The following is a 25,811-nucleotide window of genomic DNA, read 5'->3' as shown; positions in this document are numbered from 1 at the left end:
TAGCCAGGTATTTAGAGATGAAACCATGTCAGAAAACAATACCATATTTCACTTACAGATATATGCATATGTAATAAAAGTATAGAAAAATGTCTTGAAAACGTAAAACCTAAATTCTGCATCATGGTCACCTGTGGGAAAGAAGGCAGCTGAGGTAATAAGAGAAGACTTTAAAGTGTGTTTGACTCACCTATGAAAGTTTTATATGTTGACATGAATATGTAGAAGTCTGTTGTATTCTATAATTTTTTGTGTTACTTTAATATTTCATAACAACCACTATTTCTCTGAGACTTAATTCTGATTTTAAAAAGATCCATACCAATTAAGAAATTCAGGGAAATATAATCAAGTCCAGATATATAATTAATCAATAACCCCATCACTAGTTAATTTTAAACGTAGAATTATTTTTGTATTAATGCTCATTTCATTCTCTATGCACGGATATTTAATGTATGTATACTAAATATGGGTTTCATTAATTTGAAGACTCAATATTTGCTAAAGATCATGAAAGCAGCTATTAAATGTACACACATTTTCTACCTGATCTATCTGACTCCAAAGCCCACATCCCTAACCACTGCGTATACAAGGACAGATCTAGTACTTGGGACCCAGGACTTCTGGTTTCAGTCTGTTTTATAGCAGACTCATCTTCATGCTCTGTCATTCGGTGCTATCTCCTTTCCAGAGCTTAATGAAAGGCTGCTATTCCAATGTCCAAATGGAAGGTAAAAGAAGGTAGCAAGAAAGGACATCAAACAAAATGTAATGAGGGGATGATTTTCCTTCTCCTCCACTGCATGATCAGGTTACCTGTGCTACAAAGAAGAGACAGCAAAGCCCGCCCTCCCTCCCTCCCTTTCTCTCTCTCCCTCCCTCCCTCCCTTCCTCTCTTTCTTTCTTTTTACAGGATCTTGCTCTGTTGCCCAGGCTAAGTGCAGAGAGAAAACAAATGAAAGGGTGGAGAGAGTGCAACCCTGTGAAAAGAGTGTTCTGGTTAAGAATGTGACTTCAGGAGGAAGGCATAAACCCACTGCCAGATGGGAGCCTATGGGACCTGGGGTTAGAGAAAAACTAAAGTAGGTATAATATTAACCTGGGTTAATTTTATGGCTATGGTTTTTTCGGAAATATTTCTTAAGTAACATATTTTAGGAGTTACATTTTTATCATAAATGTATTCCACACTTGTCTTTGCAAAAGTTTAATATTGAGTCAAGTGCAGAAATTAAAAAATATTAATATCCAGTGTTAAAGCAAACTAAATGTGACCTGAGAAGGACTTCGTACTTCTATATTTGAGTCCTTGTGGATGAACTGTAACCTAGCTTAATAGACAAAATTGAAAACATAACTTAGGAGTATGCGCCTGTAACAATAGCTAAGTCTTGGCCAATCCCAGAGGCCATACTTCAACCATTTGTGTACTGCTGAGTGTTCAAACTGGGTTTAAATAAGGCAAATGCCAAGCTATAATCAATCCAGCCATTCTGTACCTCACTTCCAATTTCTGTACATCATTTCCCTTTTTTGGTCTATAAATCTTTTTCCACCGTATGGCTGTGCTAGAGTCTCTGTGAATCTGCTGTGATTCTGGGGGCTGCCCAATTCATGAATTGTTCATTGCTCAAAGTCCTTTAAATTTAATTTGGCTGAAGTTTTTCTTTTATCATCAGTATTCCTATCCTTACTGAAATTTACATCATGCTATTTTAATTGTTTTTTATACATGTATATAAGCAAATGTAATGGATATACATACATTACATTTTATATAACTGTTATACTATATATGGAGCTTGGTATTCTGGGTTTTTATTTTCATTTCTACTTTTATCTGAACTTTTATACAAGGTAGTAATATGTGGATGAGTCATTCTGATTAAATTACAAGATATATAATCTAACTTTACCTTTTAATGAACCAGCTGACCCAACCCCAATTTTCAAACAATGCATCTGATTGGAAATGCCATATCTATATTGCATATTAAATGTAATATATATATGGGTCTGCTCATGAGCTTTCTACAGACATCCTTTAATCTGTATGTCAGACTCCATCAGTTATAAAAGCAAAGTTTCACGGAACATTGCAATACCTGACAGTGTAATCCTGACTCCTATCATTCACCCTTTGGATGAATGGTGTAATAATAATAAAATAAAATAAACAATAATAAAAATGCCAACAATTATAGGATACATGATAAATTATTTGCTCCAGATTATGCAACCATCAAGTGAATAGTTCCCAGACTCAAATCCAAGTCCTTCTCACCCCAAAGCCCACACAGCTAACCACTGTTCCTATATTAAATGTCCTTCTGTGGTAGACTAGAGGCCAAAAAAAGAACAGGACTCACCCCAGGTCCCGTGGTCAGTTTACTGGTCTGGCAACTAGGATATAGGTTCAATGACCCCCATCTTCTGTCCAGCTATTATTCTTTGCTCTTCTTTAATTTTCCTTCTTCCTGGGGCTCAATAAATTCATTCATCATGTCACACTAGAATGAAAATAGGAGACCAGAAAGTACATGGAATCAAAAGAATAATGAGATAGAACCAACAGTCACTGCTTGTCGCCATGTTTCCAGATCCTCTCGTTTCAAATCTTTTATTTTATGCAGCACAGATATTTTCTTCCGGGGCCAGCAATCTCTCTTCTAAGAATGTACCCCCAAAGATAAAATTTAAAAAGACAAAAGGCATAAACACAAGGCAATTCATGGTAGAACAATTTGTAACAGGACAAGACTAGAAATGAGACAGATGTCCACCAATAGGAATTGATTGAATAATCTAAGGTACATCTACATCCCAGAGTTCTATGGAGGTAAAACAAGCAATGAGAATTCCCCCTTCTACTCCTTTGTAATGATTTCCAGCATATATTGTTAAGTGAAGAAAGAAAGGTACAGAAAAATGTGTTGAGCCACTGCTGTCCAATATAGTAGGCATTGTCCACATATGGCCATTTAAATTTAAGTTGATTAAACTTACATGAAACTAAAAGTTCAGTTCCTCAGTCACATTAATCACGTTTCGGGTGTTCAACTGCCACAGTTGCCATTAGCTATTGTGTTGAACAATGTAGACAGTATATTTTCATCTCTACAGAAATTAAAATGATTTTTCTGTTATTCTCACATACAGCTCTCTATTCAGCATATAAAGAGGCTGGAATATCTATTGGCCTTCTATATCCCTTTAACCTGGAATGTCTCCTTTTTCAACCCAGAGTTTCAGAACGCTCTATAGGGTGTGCATGGGCCAGAGCCCCTCCCTCCTACCTTCCTGCTCACCGAAGTTCAAGCTGTAGTTCAAGCTTCTGTCACGAGGGGGCGCCATTGTACCACCATTATAGAACTCTTCTGCAAAGACGTGTCTGCAAGGAGCAAAAAATACAATACTTCCCTTAAACCACAGCTTATAAGCCTAAGTGCAGAATGATTCATTCTAATTCTGTCAAAGAAAAAAAAAACTGGTAAGTGTAAAAGAAGACTGCAAATACATATACTGTGGGGCATCCATAAGATGAAACACCAGGTAGGTCTAACACTCCTTGGCTGTTGCTGGAAGACAGAATCTTAAGTGAGCATCAGGGCAGGTGAGAGGTGACTGAGAGAGGATGACGGCACAAGGGGCAGGTCTGGGCAGCTGTGCCCCTGGAGAGGGGATGAGTGGGAGGCAGTGGTAGAAGGACCAGGAAGCCTATACAGGGGTGGGGTAATGGAGAGTGAACGAACGCCCCGCTCTCTGGAAGGGACCCTCCTACAATGTGGAAACCTCTACCTACAGAGAAGGGAAGAGATGAATCAATGAATGCGATGTAGATTTGGGGTCGACAGCAAATGGAACTGCTTTAATATACACGCGAATACTCCAAACAACTGGTATTTCAGGGAACAAACCATGTTATAACATCTGTTACTGTTTGTTAGATGTACTCCTTTTCCTTAAAAAAGAACAAATGTGAAGATGGCTGCGATGTCTCCTAGTGGCCAGAGCCAGGATTGCAACTCTGAGAGCTGACTGGTGAGTTCAGCAGGGGAAAGGGAGGGATGGAGGTTGGGAGGTTGATTAATGTGATCAGCCAGTTTTCTGGAATTTTTGACGTACCTACAGGAATCCCTCTGTATCCATCATTTTTCTGGGTTATAAAAAAGTACGTTTTCGGGGATATCTAAATCTGATATTGGAAGTACAGCATCAGTCTGAACTGGGGATAATGCTGCAATTGTGAACTGTATTTGAGGTGGTAGAGCTAGAGGAGCTAGAACACACACACACACACTTGCGTGTGAGTCAATTCATTTTTTAAAAATCTACTTTATTTCCCCAGGAAATTGAATAAATGAATGCCTGAAGTAAGGAATATATGTGTACCATACTCTTGTCAATATGTTCACAGCATATTGTTTTTAATATTTCATCAAAATACTTTTTCCTGAATATAAAATGTAAAACAATATATAAAAACACATATATGAATTGAAATTAACCTGTATCTCTCACTGGAGCAGCTCCTAATCCCTGACCCCTAGGTGTCTGCTGTCCATAGAATGGTGCATACTGTGAAATGTGTCTCCACAAGTGAGATGCACACAAATATGTTCACCTACACACACACATAGTCTGTTCCAAAGGTCGAATCACATCCTTATCTTCTTTTGCAACCTATTTTTTCCACTTTTCTTCTCAGGATTTATATTTACATCTTATTAGTTTTTGTGGTTTTGGCAGAGTTAATGTGTTTATTGTTCATGTATCTAACTATTTGACTTCTCCACTGAAATTATTTGCCAAGCTCTTTGTTAGTGTGCTTCACAAAGCATGAATTCTAATCCAGTATCTCAGCTCTAGTTTGTACGGATTTTTCCAGAGTTTTTACGCTATTCTTAGTTTTTTTTAATTTAGAATTTTTCAATTTAAATTATCTTCTGACTTAAAACCACATGGATCACAATTTTTAAAAAAATGTTAAACTGCCTTGGAACATGTAATGGCAGTGCCCAAGGAGATTAGATCATTCCGAGACCAGGAGGCACAGAGACAAACTGGAGAAAACTTTAGAATAATTCAGAATTACCTGCTAATCGAGACACAACAAAGGTATTTCCCTGATGTACAGAAACTTGCCTAAAGTACCCTGATCTGAATAATGGTCATAATTCAGTGGGTATCCTTGTGGGTAACTTGAATAGCTGCTGACATTAAAGAAGATGAAATACAGAGTGCATTTGCCTAAAGGAGTTGCGATGGTTAACACTGAGTGTAAACTTGATTGGATTGAAGGATACAAAGTATTAATCCCGGGTGTGTCTGTGTGGGTGTTGCCAAAAGAGATTAACATTTGAGTCAGTGGGCTGGGAAAGGCAGATCCACCCTTAATCTGGTGGGCACAATCTAATCAGCTTCCAGCGAATATAAAGCAGGCAGAAAAATGTGAAAAAGAGAGATGGGCCTAGCCTCCCAGCCTACATCTTTCTCCCGTGCTGGATGCTTCCTGCCCTCAAACATTGGACTCAAAGTTCTTCAGTTTTGGGACTCGGACTGACTCTCCTTGTTCCTCAGCTTGCAGACAGCCTATTGTGGGACCCTGTGACTGTGTAAGTTAATACTTAATAAACTCATATATATATATACACACATATATATGCTCACCTGTCTCAAGGCCAACACTTGAGTTTCTGCCTGAGCCCACTCACCACTTCAGGCATCAGCCAACTCATGTGTCCCTACACACAGGTCTCTTGGCACAAAGAATGGGATCTCACCTCTGTCATCTTCACCCAGAAAAGTTGTTGAGTAAAGACTCATGGGGTTACAATAGCAGGTGGGTGAAATCTCACCATTTCTCAAGCCCAGAAACCCATCTTCTAAAAGGGAGGCTGCTCAGGGTACTCTAGGGAGGGTGAGGGATGGAATTTCATTCAAATCCTGCCACTTACCTGAAGAGGTGACTTAGGCTCTGTGAGCCTGAGGTTAGTCATCTGTGAAATGGGACTGACCATACCATCCTTACATAGCTGCCTGATGGGTATATGAGGAAACCTCTTGAGAGTATATGGCATGGGGTGGGACTTAAATGGCCTTTAAATGGGACACAGCACTAGGGGCTGGCTGAGCCTCAGTGCTAAGACAGGCATTGTGAAAAATCATTTCTCATTGCTCCCCCTTATGAGAACACAGACATCTATTTGAAGAAAGCAAATGTCCCTGTGACATGCCTTGAGTTCAAAGTTTTGTAGACAGTAGCTTCTCTGCTTCGTGGGTGTTATCAGAAGCTCGTAAGAGCTGCCCAACATCATGCTTCTGAGATGACCCAAATTTAGTTCCCCACACTGGGAAGACAGGCATGTCTTTGAACTTACCTGCTGAGCTCAGAGACAGCACCAGGGATGCAAGGTTTGGTGTTCGCCCAGTGGCTGCTCCTAGACTACTTGGTATGTTAATATATTTATTGGTATATTCTAGATCTGTCCCAAAATCACCAGTGCAGGGGTTTTCAGATCATGCATTAACCAGCCACATCAGATCAGAATTTCAGCCATCTGCTGCCTCCCTGAGAGACAAAAATCCAAGAGTTACTAGCATTTCTTCACACACAATGTCTATTCTTTCATTAGGTAATAACTAAATACCTATTGAGCTCAAACCCATTCTATTCCATCAGAGGTATCTCATGAGCTCTAATGTGATATAAAAGCATAAGGGAAATAAACATGCGGTCAACTTCAAGGGTTAATTCTGAGATAGCTTTTTTTTCACATTAGCTTTTAACTTGGTCAAGTTTCAAGAAATTGAAGATTAAAAAAAAAAATCTCTCCTTGGACCCCCTTATCACCCATTCAGCTACAGGATACAGATCTCCCTGTCTCTGTCTCTCCCTCCCTTATCCTTCTTCTCCTTCATATTCGAAGTACCAAAAAGAGTTTTCTACATGCTCTGTTAACATTTTTCACTTCCCACTCATCATCCCACTGCCCTATGGCTTCTGTCTCTGGGATTGCCATGAACATTCTCTCCAAAGTCATAATCCACCCATTTCTTACTAGGTCCAGGTTTTGTATAAATACACTAACATAGGGCATATTACTTTTAATGAGCTCCTAAAGTATGTATGCTTGCAGACTGCTTCTTTCACCTAACAACAGAGCTTTCACAGTTTCCCAGGCTCTAGAGCATGATGCACTGGACATAAGTCCAAGCTGTCCCACTCCTTAACTGTTCAGTCTTAGGCAAAGTCATTATCCTCTCTGTCCCTCAGTTTTCCATCTGTAAAATTGAATTCTGCAATAGTATTTAACTCATAAGTGTGTTCTTGGCACTGAATGATCCAATACATTAAAAGCATATAGTACCTACGAAATGTTGGCACTTTTAAATACTTTTCACATGTCTTACTGGCATTCGTATCCCTGTAGCCATGAAAAAAAATTAGGGTATTGACCAATGTTTATTCATAATCAATGACATTTGGGGTATGATGTTTGTACATGTAATCGTTTCCTAGGGCCACCATAACAAATTATCATAAACTTTGCATATTTAAACAACAGCAATTTATTATGCCATGATTCCGATGTACAAAACCAAAGCCTGAAGTACAAAATCAAGGTGTAGGCAGGACTGCACTGCCTCCAAAGCCTTTAGGGGAGAATCCTTTCTTAGCTCTTCCAGCTTCTTGTGGCTCCTGCTTTATTTGGTTTGAGGTGGCATAACTCAATCTCTGCCTCAATCTTCACATGGCCTTCTTCCCTGGATGTGTCAAATCTCCCTCTCCTTTCTTTTATATAGATACCAGTCATTGGAGTTAGGCATCAACCTACATTCAGGATATTCCCTTCTGGAGATCTTTCACTTCATTATGTCTACATAGAACCTATTTCCAAATAAAGTTTGTGTGGGTTAGGATTGGGACATGTTTTGAGGGGGACACAATTCTACCCACTACAGTTAAATAAGCAAGTTACACTACTAAATGGAAGATAAAGTATCTTCTGTATGTACATGGACTGGCTGATCCCTGAGATGTTGAACTAGACCAAGTTGTGGCCCTTTGGAAAGGGAACCTGGATGGTAGTCTATTAACAGGTACACAACTACTATATAAAGGGTATTTTATATTTCATCTCATTTTGATTTCAACAATTCTATCCAGTACCAATAATTATGCCCATTAGTTGGATCAGGGAACACAAATTAAAAGACTGGTAACTTGATCTAGGGAAACTACCTTATAAACTATTGTTCCAGGATTCTAAACCTAGAATTATTCAAAACATTTTTTCCCTTCTGTCCTGTCAGCTAACATTTGATATAACTTCAAGCATATATATATATATATATATATTTTTTTTTTTTTTGAGATGGAGTCTTGCTCTGTCACCCAGGCTGGAGTGCAGTGGCATGATCTTGGCTTATTGCAGCCTCCTCCTCCCAGGTTCAAGCGATTCTCCTGCCTCAGCCTCCTGAGTAGCTGGGACTACAGGTGTGCATCACCAAGCCCAGATAATTTTTTGTATTTTTAATAGAGATGGGGTTTCCTGATGTTGGCCAGGCTAGTCTCAAACTCCTGACCTCAAGTGATCTGCCCATGTCGGCCCCCCAAAGTGCTGGGATTACAGGTGTGAGCCGCTGCACCCAGCCTTAAAGCATTATTATTGTTGAGTTGTTCTTTCGAAAACAATGTGCTGAAGTGCTTTTTAAATAGTAAAAAATTATAAAGTATAGAATTGTATCTGTATAGCCAAAATAGAAAATAAAAAGAAATATAAAAATTTGGGAGAAATTATTTCTAACCCATATTCAATCATGCTTTATATCCTCCAAATATGAAATATTCATGAACAAGAGAAGTAAGCCAATCATATCAAGAGACAATATATAAATCTCAGAAAAAGGATATAAATTCCAACACTTGGGAATACACCAAAACAAAAAATATGAAACAGAATCATATTTAGTCAACCAGTTAAGTCATAAATTATAATGTAGTGCATGGATTTATGTAAAATAATTTATATAGATAGATTAACACGGATTTAGAGGTGTGTGTGTCAATAAAAGTAAGTTAGTATACTACATGCAGAGAAAAACATCTGAAGAGTAGATACCAATAAATTAAGAGAAACTATCTTTGTATTATGGAGAAGGAGAAGGTGTGACAGGTAGAAAATATTTTTAATATGTAATATACATTTCGATTATATTTGACAAAGCTTAAACAATGAAAATAATTAACTGATAATGTGATAAAGTTATTGAGATTCTGTTCTGTAAATCAGAAAACTCTGTGACCCTAGTCACAAAATGATAGTGTAGAAATGCATTTATTAAGAATCATGTTCATATGCTGCTGTGTGAAAATAGTACATTAAAAAATTCTATTTCATAAATCAGTGTGTGCACATTGTAGGGAGACAGGATTCTTTTATTTTATAAATGTGCAATTCTCTAGTGTTTTAAATTTAGAAACCTTATTGTACAAAATGTGGAAAACAAAAAGTTGTGAAATTACAAATATGATGCTCTTATATTCATTGCTTTGGAAACATGTTCACATTATACTGTTTTATGCGTAAGACAAGTAAGTCAAAACTATTTATTTGACAGTGTGTTTGTATGTTTCAGTGTGGGTATCTGCATGTTGTTTGTATCTCAGTCTTCTTCACAACAATTATACACACACAAACTCTTGCAGCTTTCTATTCAGTTCGCAGATAGAGAGTAAGGATAAGGTCACCCTTGTGTTGGTTTCATCCTTGGTTCTCCTCATGAGTAAGGGACTACATGTTTACTTTCTCTTTTAGCCCTTCACTATATCAGAGTTGTGGATTTCTGGTTTTGTGCTTGTCTTTTCCCTAGGAGAGAAGTCCCTCCCATTTGGTCTTCTAGCTGACATGGAGTTTCTGCTTTATGCAAGACTGCCTCTCCCATTTTGAGGGATGTGGACCCAGATCCACAAAAGACTGAAAAGAGTAGAGACTGAATTGTCAAAGACAAGCACAGGAGTAGGACTCCTATCCAAATATCTAATTCTCCTGATTTAGTGAGATGGCTTTCATGAACTTCTCACATGATGTTCTCCTCCCCTCAGCATTCCTCTTACTCTGTGGGGAAATAGGAATTCTCATACGTTGCTAGAAGTAATGTTAAATGGTACAATCCCTGTGGGGGGCGGGGTTTGATGCTATCTATAAAAATACATTGGTATTTACTCTTGGAAACAGCAATCCCTCTTCTAAAAATCCATCCCAAAGAAACACTGCAAAAAAGATAAAAGGCATATACACAAGGCCATTTATGGTAGAAAATTCCTAACAGAATAGTAGTAATATGACAGATACCCAGTATAGGGCCAACTAAATAATCTAAGGTACAACTACACCCTAGAGTACTATGCAAGTATAAAAAGCAAGGATGACTCCCTCTCTATACTGCTATGACTAATGTCCACGGCACATTGTGAAATAAAAAGCAAGAAGAAGAAGAAGAAGAAAAAAAGTATAGAGCAGCAGTGTCCAATACAGTAGCCACTACTGACATGTGGCAACTTAAATTAAATTACAAACTCAGTTTCTCAGTCTCGCTCATCACGTTTCACATGCTCAATAACCACAGCTAGCTAGTGGCTACTGTGTTACACAGTTTAGATACAGAACATTTTCAGTTCTGGATACATTTTTACTGAGGAGGTAATATAATAAATAATATACATATTGTATTTGCTTATATTTTTTAGAACGAGGGTAATAACAAAAACTAATAAAATGATTACCTACCATAAGACAGAGAAGCAGCTCAGGATAAAAGCAGATGACATTTATCTCTTACAAAGGATACACATTTTCCTGGTTAAACACACTGGAGAGGACAAAAAACAATGACCAACCCAGTAGCAATGAGCAACCAAAAGTACTCAGACTGAATCGAAAAAACAAAACACAAACAGAACAAGCTCACTGCTTACCTTTGGAAACTCCTAAGGAAACAAGTCACTGTTTTGAAAAGTGGAAATACTGCAAAAGAACTAAACATTCATCCTACCTTCCCTGTGTATACCATATCTCAGTATAATCTAATAGGTCAGAGGAAGTTTTCTTTATACATGAATTCCAGCTGGTGAAGGCAGAAGAAATCAGAATTACAATGTCACCCTTTTTGTAACATTTAATGAAATGCAGATACAGGTAAGAATATTCAGAGACTGCAAAAAAACATGAAGTAAAGGTGAATAGGGAAATTTTATAAAGAATAGATCAGGCTGACAACACCTGAACCCAGTGATTAATTTCAACATCACAGGAGAGACAACCAGATCCAATGAGCCTCCTAGTATAACATTGTAAGAATAAACACCACCTCACCTGAGATATTCAAGCCAAAAAACTTGAATCTGAACAAGCATCTAAATCTAATTACCAATTTAAAGGACATAAGAGTGGCCAGATGAACTTAATAAACAACAAAATAAGGACACAATCAGCAATATCCAGAATGCAAACTCCACAGGATAACAATCCAATTTCTTAAGCAAATAAATAAGGTTTTTAAAAAGAGTACAGACCTTCTTTGACTAAAAGAGACTTAAAACTTCAGAGAGAACTAAATTAAGGAGAAACTGATATTAAAACCACAATGAGATACTGCTACACACCCACCAAAAGAAAAAAACAAAAAAGATGGAAAACACTAAGTGCTGGCAAGGATGTGGAGCAGTGGAACTCTTACACACTGTTGATGGGGATACAGATTGGAAAAACCACTTTGAAAAATGGGCAGTATCCACTGAGCTGAACATACACATACCCTGTGACTCAGAAATGTCAGTCCTTGGCACATGCCCAAGAGAAATGAAAATAAATGTCTATCCAAACATATGTATAAGATCATTCATAACACCATTATTCATAAGTCAAACACTGAAAAATATGTATCTCCAAAAGGGATACATATATTGTGAAATATCCGAACAATGCAATGCCATCCATCAATGAGAATGAACAATCTACAACTATAGACAACAATAATGGAAATCACACAGACATTATGCTGATTGAAAGGAGCCAGACACAAAAGACTGTATGCTGTATGATTCCAGGCATTTTTCTTCTAATGTCCCAATAGATTTTGGGAAAGGAAAGGAAAATCATTATCCCATTTCCATTTATTTGAAGGTATTCTATGTCTTCCTATATTACCTGCAAGTTAACCTCAGAGAAGCATGTATCCTCTGAACCCTTGAAAAGTGATTCACTATACATAAGAAAAATGCTAATGCCACATCTGAGAACAGATAACTGTGTGAGACAGGAGATGTACCTGTGCCCAGTGCCAGCCCTAATCCATAAACTCTAGGTGACCTTGAGTAAATTACCACACCTTATCTGCGTCACCAATCAATGGTGGTCTGATCAGGCCTGTCTCCAAACCAAAGAAACTTAAAACACTGGACAAAGTGACTTCCACCTGGAAAAGCACTATGAATTCCTAAAAAGGAAGATAATTCATCTTTGAATTCCAAGGAATTATTTGAATAGCCAAGTTGTCTAATGCATATTATGATGATTAATGTATTTTTGAAATAATTTCTTTTGGTTTTACAGTTATTACCTTTTTACATTTTCTTAAATAGATATCATCTTGGTACATGGCACAAAAGCTACTGAAAGATACTTTCCAACCAAAGACATATATGAACCACCATGGGCTGACATGGCTTTTTCTTCTCCATAATTGTACTGGTTAGGAGTGTGGGATCTGGAGACGCACTAGGGACAAGCCCTACTTCCTATAACCTATGTGACTTCGAATACTTTTGCTTCACCTTACAGTCACTCAAATGCCTCATCAGTAGACTGGGATTATGCAATACTTACCAAAGAAGACAAATCATTTTTTAAACGAATACTGCTTTGTGTTTTGGTTTTACAAGGATAAACAGCCAAGAATTCGATTATTTAAAAAATTATACTACAGAGAAATTGGGATACCTGGCTCTCTGTGACGTTGGGAGAGTGAAAGAACCACTCTGTACTTCAATTTCGTTTTTCTGTAAACCGGGGCAAGCAACTGTCCCTACCTCATGAGTTGTTGCTTTGAGAATTACTTGAGTTAATACATGCAAACTCTTAGACCAGTAGTAGGAACACAGTAACTGCTCATTAAATGTGAATTTGCATATTGAGATTTTTCAAGTTTTAAAAGTTTAATAGTTTGCATGTTACTTAAATAAAGCATTATAGTCTTACAATTGAATCTTAATTATCAACTGATATATTTTTTAAATTACTAACTTTCACGACTAACCCACATCTGGATGACCTAACTAATTAACTTGAGACTATCTCAAAAGCACTTGGAAGGATTGATCTCAGAAAACAGCACCATCATTTCTCCATCTGGCTAAACAAAAAGACCTGGGGTCCTCCTCCACTCTGCCTTATCCCCCACACCCTACCTGCACAGGTACTGCAAGTCCTGCCTGCCCTACCTCCAAATACCCTCTGTTGAGGTCCACCCACCCCACCCCCACCTCTGCACACAGCTGCAGCCCTGATCCCATCTACCTGCACCTCTTCCCTGGACTTCTACAATATTCTCCCAATGGTTATCCTCCCTCCATACCTTGTCCCTTTCCAGTCCATTCTCCACAAAGCAGCCAGAGTCACCTTCTGACAACAAGAATCAGACCATGTCACTCCCATACTCTAATCTTGACACTCACAATACAATTATCCAAATTCCTTACAGGGCCCAAACCATGTGGCTCCTGTCTACCCTTCAACTTCATCTCCCATCAGATTGCACACTGTCTGCTAGGCACCAGCCACTCTAGCTTGTCCTCTGTTCCTGGATCAATGGTGTCCACACACAACATAGGGACACTGACAAAACGGCCTCTCCATGCCTGGCTTCTTCCTATCATTCAAGACTCAGGTCAAGTATCACTTCCTGAGAAAGAGTACACCGACAACCCCATCTATAATAATCCTTATGTTGATCCTTCTCTACTTTATTTAGTTATGCTTATTTTCTTCAAAGAGCATATCCTCATATGAAATCACATGCTTGCTGATTTATTTACCTGCTTATTGTCAGTTTTTCCAGACTAGAATGATAGCTCCTGGGAACCCCTGCCTGTCTTGTTTTCTGTGATGTTTCCCCGGTGCCTAGACCAGAGCTTCACACATAAATCTTTGAGTATTACTGAATTGAAGGAATTGTTACATATTGGACACACCAGAGATCACACGGATATTTAAAACTGAGTAGCATGAGCAACTAACAATGAAATTAGGCATCAAAGGATTCAAATTTTCATGGGCCTTGTTGCCAATCCACAGCAGTGCTTTTCAAACACCGATGAATACCAGAAACAACTAAAGAAATTACTCAAAATGGGCCGGGCACGGTGGCTCACGCCTGTAATCCCAGCACTTTGGGGGGCTAAGGCAGGCGGATCATGAGGTCAGGAGATCGAGACCATCCTGGCTAACACAGTGAAACCCCATCTCTACCAAAAATACAAAAAATTAGCCGGGTGTGGTGGTGGGCGCCTGTAGTCCCAGCTACTCAGGAGGCTGAGGCAGGAGAATGGCATGAACCCGGGAGGCAGAGCATGCAGTGAGCCGAGATCGCGCCATTGCACTCCAGCCTGGGTGACAGAGCGAGACTCGGTCTCAAAAAAAAAAAAAAAAAATTACTGAAAACGTAGACACTTCTCACCCCACCTCCCTGGTTTTGATTCTGTAGATCTAGGATGGGCCCAAGTATCTGCAATTTTAACAAGCAACCCTTGATGAATTTGATAAAGTGGTCCATGGAGCACACCTGGAAAAATTCTAGACCTAAACAGTTCATATTTAAGTATAATTAATGCCTCCATGCAGAGTTTTGGGACATCTGAAGTGTCTCTGTAAATGTAATTACTTGAAAGTTTACTGGCTCTTCCATTCCACCTGACCACTGATGGCTTTTTCACATGGGATCACACTTAAACTCCAGAGTATTCCAGGTAGTCTGGAGGATTGGGAATTGTTATCCTGCCATATGGGCGAGGCTGGTGGAAGGGTAGTGACTCACCTAAAGTGTCCCAGTGATGAGACCCTGATCTTTTCACTCTTGCTCCAGTAACCTGTCTAGCAGACTCCACAACAAACTTTGTTCTTCTCTATCAGCTCCTGGTTCTGAGATGCAGAGTCCACACCCTTCTCTGATGTTGCATTAGAAGGGAGATTAAGAAGATAAGAAAGCACATGGAATAGAGAGGAAAGTAAGAGGATGGGAAAGCACATGAAACACAGGGGATGGGATGATGATGTCTGGCCTGTCCCCACTCAGTTAACTGGAAGCTGTGCAATGACACTTTTCCTCTTCCCCAGCTCCATCCTACCACCCCCTGCTACACACAACAGTGACACTGAAGCTCACACATAATAGAAATGTGGGCTTATCTGTGCTTGCTGTTACATTTCCAAGTATTCACCCTAGTAGTCATGCTATTACATTAATGTCAGAGACATCACATTGGCATAGTGAAGGAGGCAATGTTAGAATGAAGAACATTTGCTGATGGCCTACAAGACACCACAAGCTTTAGGTTGTTATTTTCAGACACTTTCTATTCAAAGCCTCAAAGCTATGCTCTGAGGTGAGCATCATTACTTCCTTTCCACAGACGGGAATACAGTCAGGCTCAGAGAGCAAAATACATGCTCAAAGAATTCTAGGGAGGTGTCAAGCAGACACTGAGACCAACTTCAAGATCCTTCCACTGGCCAATTCTGGAAAAATGTGAGCATCAAAGCACAGAATGATAGTAATAGAGTGTAACCCTTTGAAAAAAAAATAGGAATCTCACAGTCACATTGATATAAATAAAAACATGAATAAGTACATTAATAAATAATGAGGCCAGGCACAGTGGCTCATACCTGTAATCCCAGGACTTTGGGAGGCCAAGGCAGGTGGATTTCTTGAGCCCAGGAGTTCAAGACTAGCCTGAGCAACATAGTGAAACCCCCGTCTCTACTAAAAATACAAAAAATTAGCTGGGTGTGGTGGGATGTACCTGTAGTTCCAGCTACTTGGGAGGCTGAGGTGAGAGGATCGTTTGAGCCTGGGAAGTCGAGACTGCAGTGAGCCAAGATCAAGCCACTGCACTCCAGCCTGGGCAACAGAGAGAGACACGAAGGAAGCAGGGAAGGGAAGGGAAAGGGAAAGGGAAAGAGGAAGGGGAAGGGGAAGTAAAAGGGAAAGAGGAAGGGGAAGGGAAAGGGGAAGGGAAAGGGAAGGGAGGAAGGTGGGAAGGGAAGAAGGTGGGAAGGAAGGAGGGAAGGAGGGAGGGAGGGAAGGAAAGAGGGAAGGAGGGAGGGAGGGAGGGAGAAATCTCTACACTCAAGTGCTTAGTAATAATTCATGAAGGAATAACAGAATTAGAAAAGCAACATTTGACAACTCTCATAGTTGTAAGTGATTCAGGTAAAAATCATAAATGCTCAGTTTGTACCAGCAAATCCCACAGTGGTCACTGAGTCATCATGGTAACCATGCTTGCCCAAAAAAGCTGGGAAAAAAATGAATGACCACCCTGATCTTATTCCTAATATATGCTTGGAACTGAATAGGACTCACATGATGCACGGTAATTAACCTCAACTATCCCTTACAATAAACATTCCTGGCAGCTTCAGTGATATATACATTCATAATACATACATACCCACATACATACATACTTGATCTCTCTCACCATCCCAGATCCCAGGAATTCATTGATGTAGATTTACTGAGTGGGTGGGTGGGCAGGTAAAAAATTAAAACCTGGCCAGGCGTGGTGGCTTATGCCTGTAAATCTCGACATTTTGGGAGGCTGAGGTGGGAGGGTCACTTGAGCCCAGGAGTTTGACATCAGCCTGGGAAACATGAGACTCTGTCTCTACAAAAAAAAAGTAAACAATAAGTTAGTCAGGTGTGGTGGTGTGCACCTGGAGTCCCAGCTTCTCGAGAGGCTGAGGCGGGAGGATTGCTTGAACTCAGGAGGTTAAGGCTGCTGTGAGCTATGATTGTACTACTTTACTCTAGCCTGGGCAACAAAGCAAGATGCTGTCAAAACAAAAAACAAAAAACAAAAAAAACCAAAAAAAAACACCACCACCACAACCACCACCATCACCAACAAAAAACAGCAAACCTCACATTTCAACAGATTTATTTTAAGCACACATATAAAATTGAAATCTACTGAACTATGCTCTTTTAATGATTAATTCTTCTGGAGAATATCTCTGAGACATCTTTCAAATACTTTTTCCATCAAAAAGTGGCCCGTGCTTTCAACCAAAAAAAAAAAAACTTGAGCTATTATTATTTGGCTGCTGAGAAAATATAATAATTCAGAGAAAATATAGTAATTAGGCATTGTATTTAAAAATAATGCCATTTACAGTAGCTTCAAAAAGTATGAAATATTTATGGATAATCTGTCCACAATTGTACAACACCTGCATACTGAACATTACAAAACATTGCTGAGAGGATTAAAGGAGACTTAAATAAATGGGGAATATACTGTGTTCATGGATGAGAAGACTCAGTATTGTTAAGATATTAATTCTCCCCGATCTCATCTATAAATTTAATGCAAACTGAATAAAAAATTTTACCAAAGTTTTAAAAAGGGAATTGATAGGCTGATTCTAAAATTCACGTGAAAATTTAATGGATCTAGCTGATAAAAACAACTTTGAATAAAAGGTCAAAGTCAGAGAACAAACACTACCTGACTTCAAGACTCTTTACAAATCTACAGTAATCAAGACTGTGCTGTTGGCATCAAGGTAGAAAAGCAGATCAAAGGAATAGAATAAGGAATCCAAAACCGACCAAACCTACATGGATAACTGTTTTTTTGACAAAGATGCAAAGGCAATTCAGTGGAGCAAAGATATTCTTTTCAACAAATTGTGCTGGGAGAAGTGGTTATCTATATTCACAAATACAAACAGTGATCCAAATATCATACTATATACAAAAGTCAACTCAAAGTGGATCATAGATATACATATAAAACCTAAAACTATAAGACTTCTACCAGAAAATGCAGGAGAAAATCCTTGTGACTTTGGGTTAGGTAAAGACTTCATTAGTGAGACAAAACTACAATCTGTAGGTGAAGAAATCAATAAATTAGACTTCCCAAAAGTTAAAAACTTTGTTCTTCCAAAGATACTGTTGACAAGCCCTTGTCTGGAAGAAAATGTTTGGAAACCATTTATCTGGTAAAAGGCTTATATCCAGAATACAGAAAATCTCACAAAGCTCCTTAAGAAGAAAACAGACACTCCAATAAATAAATGGACAGAAGAGTTGAAAAGACACTCCACTATAGAAAATATACAGATGTCAAATAAGCATATGAAAAGATATTCAACATCATTAATAATTAGGGAAAGAAAATGAAAAGTACAGTGAGATACTATTACATTCCAGAAGAATGATCAAAATTTAAAAGACTGACCATACCAATCACTGGCAATTTTCTGGAAGCTGAAACCCTCATACGCTGCTCATTGGAATGAAAAATGGTACAACCACTTTGAAAACAGTTTGGCCGTTTCTTACAATGTTAATCTTACCTCTACCACATGATCCGGAGATTGAACTCCTAAGTATTGACCCTTGAATGAGAATGCATATTTTCACAAAAAGACTTATTCACAAATGTTCATAGCAGCTTTATTTACAAGAGCCCCAAATGAGAAACAACCAAAATGTCCATCGACAAATGGATGGATAATAAAATGTTTAGTGTGGTTGTATACCGCAATAGTATTTAGCAATCAAAAAAGAATGAAGTATATCAATAGATAAATGCAATAAAATGGATAAATATAAAAATAAGTGGAGTGAATGAAAAAAGCCAGGTGTTGATAAAAAAAAAAAACCACCTCTATGATTCCATTTAAATATATTTCCAGGCATGTAAAATAATGTATAGTGACAGGCATGCTGTGTTTACCTGGGGCAAGGCAGTGGGAAGGGTAGGTAGGCCAGGTACTACAGGACTGAAATTGTGATGTTTGTATTATTGGGAAATAATAACGGTATTCAGAACAATCTAGTTATGTTAGTGGACATAGCTGGGTATCATTATAATAGGGCAAACTTACATTGTAATTATTAATTTTGAAAATGCCAAATTCTTGTACCTGACATTTTGATATTTTTAGGTAGCACTTAATTAATTTCTGGCTTCTTAGAAAATTTCATTATAGAATAGACAAAAACGTAGAAACCATGGAAGAATGCATACCGTAATCACAGATTGCTAGGAAGATCTTCTAACCTTCTAACTGTATACTTCAACATCCATCTGAGAAATTCATGGGCATCACTGACAACTATTCATACAGGCAGAAAATGTATGTAAATTTGTTGCAAATACATGTTAAACATGAAGTTCCCTCCTCAAGTGAACAACTCATTGCTTTACGATAAAGTAAGGCATCTCTTAGATGGGAATCCAGGTTACTAAAAGAAGTAGTTTCTCATCTTCCGGACTATGTTGTGAACCTCACAGGAGCTATTCCACAACATGCTTTTGTTCAGCTCTATGAACTCACTGGAATCAGGCATTACATCCCACCAGGGAGGGAAGTGCCAGGGGTCTCCTGAGGACAGCTGCCCTTCAAATCTTGAGTAGAAGCTTCAGCACCCATCATGTCCCAGATCCTCAGAACGAACCTCCTTCAGACACTTAATATAAGTTCAGTCACATGCATGAAGAGTTGCACAGGGAGAAAGAGAATCCAGCCATTATTGTACATTCTTGGAGTAACTCTGTGCCTGGCACCATACGAGGCACTGGGTTAGTGATCAATGACACTGATAAAATTGGGTAGTGATCATATCCAGAAGGTACAATGGGTTTCTCACCAGAGCCTTTTTCTTCTTTCCTTATCTATCCCCTAACAACAAATCTGAAAAGGAATAAAAAGATGCCTGAATTCACATACACATTCCTGATCCCACAATAACCACAGGGCTATGGTCTTGTACCTACTTTATCATAGTAAATTCCAGAAATTCTATGGGTGAGCATAATTATCCCCATTATACAGAAGGGGACACTAAGCTCAGTCTTTGCCTGTATCATCCTCTCATGCTCCTCCTTTACATGGGAAGTAGCTCTGAGACACTTTGGAGCAGGACATCACACTTCCCGGGGCCAGGAGGGGAAGTGTGGTGTCCTGTCACCAGACAGCAAGGGCACCGAGTCCCAAAGCAAGAACAAGGAGACTTGGCTGGGATCCTTTGTCTTCCCACACCCCGGGGCAGTTCAGCCCTACATCTTCAGTTGAGTCTCAAACACCTGAAGGCAACCCTGCTTTTTTCACCAGGCCATGTAAGTCTCTATTGAAAAGTCGTCACAGTCACCCTTATTATGTCTGGTTTCTATGGCAACCGAGATGTACAGGCTTGTCCTCCACTTCGGAAATGCTGCCTCCACACCACCCTCTGTCCTCTTGCCTTTCTCGGAAAGCAAAAAACCTTCACTCTTCAGACTACCACCTGAGAAAGCTTACCAATAAAAGAAACTAGACTGGGACCCAGGCAGTTGGTGGAACTCTGCCTTATTTGATAAAGGACAGAAGTCCGTGTTGTTGGGAATTTTGTTTGCTTTAAAAGTGACCTTGAGGGAGTATTATCACTACATAGAGACCCAGGGCGGTATCCTAAGGCTCTAGACGATGAGCTAGCCCTGAGGGAGGGAACATGTACAACTCACACACCATGCTAGGCAGTTAGGTATCTGTGGCAGAAAACTGAGAGACTGTTTATAATCACATGACTAAACAACCTAGGGACACCAAAATATGTCATTTAAGATATCTCTAAGTTATTTCAGGGAATCAGGCTTAGAATAATACAGTCATTTAGTAGGCAAAAACCTAATCAATTCAATCATACAATGGTTTGTCTTGACAAAGTCTTTATCCCCCATCCCAATATTTTATTCCATGTGAATGGCCATTTGCAACCAAAACATTTCTAGTCTCTCTGCACATTCCTTTGGGAGGAGAAACATGCTGCTCAGCTGGAGTCCTTCCTTCAAAACTTTTGGTAGTAAGCTGCCTTTCAGAGGCACTCACTCTGCTCTGCCAACAGGAGGGGATCTTACAAGAGGCCCACAGGTCTATTCTTCTTTCTGTGTCTCACTGGCTCTCCAGTTATTCCTATGGTCTTGCTTTACAATGCTTGAATCTCTTTTTTTTTTTTTCTTGAGACAGAATCTCACTCTTTCACCAGGCTGGTGTGCATTGGCGCAATCTCGGCTCACTGCAACTTCCGCCTCCTGGGTTCAAGCAATTCTCCTGTCTCAGCTTCCCAAGTAGTTGGGACTACAGGCGCGCACCACCATGCCCAGCTAATTTTTGTATTTTTAGTAGAGACAGGGTTTCACTATGTTGGCCAGGATGGTCTCGATCTCTTGACCTCGTGATCCACCTGCCTCAGCCTCCCAAAGTGCTGGGATTACAGGCATGAGCCACTGCGCCCAGCCTACAATGCTTGAATCTCTAACCTCCCCCACCCCCAGCCCCCACCAAGTACTCCACTGCTCCAAGTCTTAGCACTAAACCAAGATATATAATTTTAAAATTACATGGGCTTTATTTCTTATTAACGTGATATTGGAGAATGTGACTTAGATTTGCTGTCACATGGGCTACGAATGAGCCCCAGAATTGACAGTATCCACAAAGCAGTGCTGCATTGGGACAGTCACAAATGCCAAGGATTGCAATGCATAATGGCCTGCTGTCTCCTGAAGGAGCCCTGTCTATGTGTGTTCAAGAAAAGTGACTTTCTTGCCAAGGGCTATCCCTGTAGCAGGAGAAATGTGAAGAAATATCCCTTGTTTGGAATCGTTACTCACTAAGCCAACCTCTGAGGTTTTTTTATTTTTTATTTTTTTATTATTATACTTTAAGTTTTAGGGTACATGTGCACAGCATGCAGGTTTGTTACATATGTATACATGTGCCATGTTGGTGTGCTGCACCCATTAACTCGTCATTTAGCATTAGGTATATCACCTAATGCTATCCCTCCCCCCTCCCCCCACCCCACAACAGTCCCCGGTGTGTGATGTTCCCCTTCCTGGGTCCATGTGTTTTCATTGTTCAATTCCCACGTATGAGTGAGAACATGCGGTGTTTGGTTTTTTGTCCTTGCGATAGTTTGCTGAGAATGATGGTTTCCAGCTTCATCCATGTCCCTACAAAGGACATGAACTCATTTTTTATGGCTGCATAGTATGAAGTGGTTTGTAGCAACACACTCTCAACACCTTAATTTACGTGACTGTAGTAGAGGCTCATCTTACGGTATTAGGCTCCAAATTCCAATAGTAGTGGAAAATTTATACATTGTGAAAATTTCCATTGGAAATCTCTTCAAGTAGGAATCAATGATATGTCCACAAATCTCTATCCACATATAAACCAACACTCAGATTATAGTCAAAATTATAACTAAGTTCCACCAAGCCTTCAAGGATAAGAGAATCTCTTTCTTATTCAGTAACAGATCACAGAAAAAGAGGGAAAGCTCACCAAAACCCTAATGTTTTGCATATATATTTCTCCTTAACCATTGTCCCCCAAAATAGCCATCTATTATCGCTCAGGATTCTGTGTGTTGACTGGGCTGAGCTGGGCGTTTTCTGCTTCATGGGGTATCTGTCACCTGAGGATGCAGTCATATGGATGCTCCACACATCTGGGACATCCAAGAGGCTCACTCACATGGATGATGACTGGTACTGGTATCTCCAGCAAAGCTGGGGTTTTGCCTGGAACACTTTGGTTTGACACAGAGTCCTCCATGGGTAGGGTAGCCAGATAAAATAGAAGACACTCAGTTAAATTTAATTCCAGATAAATAATGAATAATATTTTAGTGTGTGATGGTTATATTTATATGTCAACTTGGCTGGGCTAAAGTACACAGATAGCTCATCAAACATTATTCTGGATGTTTCTTTGGTGTTTTTGAATGAGATTAAAATTTAAATTTCTGGATATTGTGTAAAGCAGATTACCATCTATACTGTGGGTAGGCCTCATCTAATCAACTGGAAGTCTGCAAAGAAAAAAAAAAGACTGACATCCCCTGAAGCAAAAGGAAGTGTGCTGGTAGATGGCCTTTGGAATTAAACTGCAACATTGGCTCTTCACTGGTCTGCAGTCTGCAAACACACCCTGCAAATTTGGGACTTCCAACTACCATAATCATGCTAGCCAATTTCTGAAAATAAATCAGTCTCTCCCCAAACCCTCTATTTAGATAGATAGGTAGATAGATACATACATACATACACACACACATACCGTATTGGATATGTGACTCTGGATGTGGCATGCAATATTATTTTATTTGAATTCAACTGGGCATCTCATATTTTTATCTGCAAAATCTGGCAACCCTACGGGTGTAGCCTTTGGATATGTAAGTTTTATTGACCTTCTGACATAATATTTCCAATGAGGCAAGTCTAAGGAAAATGAGCAGGTAAGACTGAAAAAAAGGACAAAAACCAGTAATACCTAGTGCTGGTGAAATAAAGGGGAAACAGACTTTCATATACACTATTGGTGCAACATTGATGTATACATTTTCTGAGGCCCATATTATTACAGCTTAATGACTTGAATGGCCTTTGTGCAGCAGTTCTATTTCTACCAACAAAGGAGTTTCAGCTGAGGGTTTAGAAAAGGCTCATCAAGGTGACTCTGATATGCATCCTGGTTAAGAAGCCCTGGACATGGAGGCAGGTCAAATTAATAGATGAGTTCCCTGCTCCAGGGAGGAAAGATAGCATCCACTTACGGAGCAGAGCGTTTAGAGGAGCCTAGCTCCAGGTCCCTCTAGTGTCTGGATTTGATCTCATGACAGCCCTGCTACTGAGGTACCAGTATCCTCTCTTCTTCATGGATGTCTGCGACTACAAAGCACATGCTCCTAACCACAGAGCTGGATGGCAAAAATGTTGCTCAGCACGCCCATTGCCAGAGCCAGGCCCACTGCCAGAACCTGCCAGCTTGGGTACCTTGAGTTGCTGGTGGCAGATCTTTAGTATGAGGACATATACTGTTAAGGAGTTTAATCTCTGTTCTCCTTGTGTTTACCCTTCCTGCATTTCCAGCAGAAAACCAGGCTTGGGCCTCTTTCCCCCTGTCTCAGGAAGGGTTTATAGCAGGGCTGGATGCAGAAGCTGTCTGAAGCCAGTGTTTGCTTCATCCTGCATGAAAATTTAAACTTAAGGAAAGGATTGGGCTGCTTGTATCTGGCAGGGAGGGGAAGGGTTCTGAGGACACAGAGAAGGGAGAAGAAGAGAGGTTTCTCCTGGACAGGGATGAGGTCAGAGGTCTACAGGTCCCTCTGGGAGTAGGGACCTAAGCATTGCTTCATATCCATGTTTGGAGAAGCTCTGTATATGGTTCATCGAGGCTGGGCATCCATCCATGAGACAGATTCTCCTGTTTGGTTGGAAGGATGGATAGCTCAGGGTCAGGAGGGTGGGTGGGGCTGAAGGTAGCAAACCAGCTAGGGAAATGGTCAGCTCAGCCCTCAGCAGTGGGGACACATGCGTGATAATGATCTGCCATGCTGTACCTGGAGGATACATTTCCACAAATGGTTATTCTTTGTCAAAGAGCATGACTATTTTTAATATATACTGCCTAGTTGAAAGTTAAAATCTCTTTACTAATGAATATCCCAACCAACTACAAGATGAGAGCACCTGTTTCTCTAGATTTGTGCAATAATGGGTTTCCCAATATTATTAATATTTGCTAATGTAATATCCTATCACTGTAATGTTAGAATACTTTTCATTTTTCTCCACCTATTTCCACATAAATGGCATATTTCACACATGCATTTCTAAATGCAAACATAATAGTCCCACTTTATGCCTCAGAATATGTCCTTGAATAGTCCTAGGGTTTGATGAGAAAACCTGATGAGTGAGTTTGTGTTTATGTTGTGTCCTGTTTAAATGGAAATTGTGGAGTCATAAGAATGACATACACTGCAGCAGGAGAACAAAATGGTGGACTGCCTTTGCAGAGACAATGGGGAACATATATGAGAGAAGCAAGCATGGCCCCGTCAACTCTGCCCTCTCAAGTCTGCACTGCAGAGAGTCCCTGGCATGTGTGCAAGAACAGTCATGGCAGCGTGGCCAAAATATCAAAATAGCCCCAAAGTCACCTTATTAACAACATCTCAGAAACATCATTTTCAGAAGAAATAATTTCAATAAGTGTTTGCTACAATTTGGATGTTTGACTCCTCCAAATCTCATGTTGAAATTTGATCCCCAATGTTGGAGGTGGGACCTAACAGGAGGTGTTTGGGTCATGGGGGTGGATCCCTCATGAAAGTCTTGGTGCCATCCTTGCTGTGATGAGTGAGTGCTTGCTCCATTAGTTGCCACAAGAGCTGGTTGTTGAAAAAAGCCTAGTACCTCCCATCTCTCTTCTCCCTCTCTCGCCATGTGATCTCTGCACAAGTTGGCTCCCCATGGCCTTCCATCATGAGTGGAAGCTTCCTGAGGCCCTCATCATAAGCAGATGCCCAATCTTAAACTTTCCAACCATCAGAATTATTAGCCACATAAACTTTTTTCTTTATAAGTTATGCAGCCTCAGATATTCCTTTATAGCAACACTAAATGGACTAAGATAGTGGTATAAAAATATATGGTTTATTCCATTTAC

General features: G+C 39.7%; 1 protein-coding gene across 28 annotated transcripts in view; it reads right to left on the bottom strand.

Moving 5' to 3' along the window:
• The window catches only part of RAB40AL (RAB40A like), a 417,954-nt gene that overhangs the window by 283,040 nt on the left and 109,103 nt on the right, over positions 1-25,811 (bottom strand). For 12 of the 28 annotated variants that reach the window (XR_010154860.1, XR_010154875.1, XR_010154865.1 and 9 more), the window contains 3 exons: positions 6,387-6,577; positions 3,315-3,397; positions 2,376-2,516 (listed from right to left, as the gene is read on the bottom strand). The gene's annotated coding sequence lies outside the window, so the exon portion shown is untranslated. Of the gene's footprint in view, positions 1-2,375; positions 2,517-3,012; positions 3,124-3,302; positions 3,398-6,386; positions 6,578-25,811 lie in introns of all 28 variants that reach the window. The other 16 variants (XR_010154870.1, XR_010154868.1, XR_010154874.1 and 13 more) reach the window with 2 other exon arrangements.

Source organism: Pan troglodytes, chromosome X (genome assembly GCF_028858775.2).
Source record: "Pan troglodytes isolate AG18354 chromosome X, NHGRI_mPanTro3-v2.0_pri, whole genome shotgun sequence".
Classification (NCBI taxonomy): domain Eukaryota; kingdom Metazoa; phylum Chordata; class Mammalia; order Primates; family Hominidae; genus Pan; species Pan troglodytes.
Note: the sequence above shows the minus strand (reverse complement) of the source record. Positions and strands in the feature narration are given on the sequence as shown.